Source organism: Lissotriton vulgaris, chromosome 1_1, assembly GCF_964263255.1.
Source record: "Lissotriton vulgaris chromosome 1_1, aLisVul1.2, whole genome shotgun sequence".
NCBI lineage: Eukaryota > Metazoa > Chordata > Amphibia > Caudata > Salamandridae > Lissotriton > Lissotriton vulgaris.
This window is the reverse complement of record NC_141685.1, coordinates 234,958,907-234,960,404: the sequence shown is the minus strand read 5'-3', so window position 1 is coordinate 234,960,404 and position 1,498 is coordinate 234,958,907. Positions and strand designations below refer to the sequence as shown.

The 1,498-nt window shown below is 40.5% G+C and overlaps 1 non-coding gene across 1 annotated transcript; it reads left to right on the top strand.

The window, feature by feature from the left end:
• The first annotated feature begins 420 nt into the window (after window positions 1-420).
• On the top strand, window positions 421-493 carry TRNAA-AGC (transfer RNA alanine (anticodon AGC)). Its single transcript has one exon. It is a non-coding gene; the product is annotated as a tRNA-Ala (tRNA).
• The last annotated feature ends 1,005 nt before the right edge of the window (window positions 494-1,498 follow it).

The window sequence follows — 1,498 nt, the reverse complement described above, 5'->3', positions numbered from 1 at the left end:
ACCATCTTGAAGTGGGAGCCCGGTTAGCTCAGTCGGTAGAGCATGAGACTTTTAATCTCAGGGTCGTGGGTTCGAGCTCCACGTTGGGCGAAAATGAGTAATTTTTGCTGGATCCTCATAATCTGGTGAATATTCTTGCATTAGACATGCAATAACTATCAAAAATGGTATCTCCCTTGGTTTCTCATTGGTGGGAAATTTAACTTCAAGATTAGGTAGGGTATGAGTCTAGATGAACACACCACAATATCACTCATATTCGAGTAGTAAACAGGCCAACCTGAACTGTAAAACATCCCATAAGTGGAGGTAAGGCATAAGTTAGGAGTGAACTGAACACTTTTATGGGAAATTGGACTTCAAATAAAGTGTGGAAGGCAGTGAGGTTACTTTTTTCATGTTATGCAGATTAAACACACAGGGGAATTAGCTCAAATGGTAGAGCGCTCGCTTAGCATGCGAGAGGTAGCGGGATCGATGCCCGCATTCTCCATTATAAAATTTGCATACATTTTACTTTTAACTTGTCATTGCCCATGGTCATTGCAGAGTAAGAACAGAAAAATCACAGATGGCTTTCAAATATGGTCTCATTATAACAACTAAAGTGGTTTAATCAAAAGGGTTCAGGTATTCTTTAGCATGTGAGAGAAATTTGAATTCTTATGCAATCTCAAAATGAAGTTCTCACAACTTCCATTTTCATTTTCTCTTATTTTTTTTGACACTCTGTCCTCTGAAGGATGTATAAATCTGGCTTTCCTTGCAAAACAAGAGTAGAGGAATATCCAGGATTTGATTTTTTTCACAAAAAGGGATAGGTCTGCATACTGTCTTAAGGAGGGAGCCCGGCTAGCTCAGTCGGTAGAGCATGAGACTCTTAATCTCAGGGTCGTGGGTTCGAGCCCCACGTTGGGCGAAAACGAGTAATTTTTGCCTGAATATTGCATTGACTCTCATAATATGGAGATTAATCTTGCATTAGACCTGCAATAACTCCCAAAAATTGTCCAGGAATGGATTTCCTTCATAAAAAATGATTAGTCTGCATACCATCTTGAAGTGGGAGCCCGGCTAGCTCAGTCGGTAGAGCATGAGACTCTTAATCTCAGGGTCGTGGGTTCGAGCCCCACGTTGGGCGAAAATGAGTAATTTTTGCTGGACTCTCATAATCTGGCGATTATTCTTGCATTAGACATGCAATAACTATCAAAAATGGTATCTCCCTTGGTTTCTCATTGGTGGGAAATTTAACTTCAAGATTAGGTAGGGTATGAGTCTAGATGAACACACCACCAAATCACTCATATTCGAGTAGTAAACAGGCCAACCTGAACTGTAAAACATCCCATAAGTGGAGGTAAGGCATAAGTTAGGAGTGAACTGAACACTGTTATGGGCAATTGGACTGCAAATAAAGTGTGGAAGGCAGTGAGGTTACTTTTTTCATGTTATGCAGATTAAACACACAGGGGAATTAGCTCAAATGGTAGAGTGC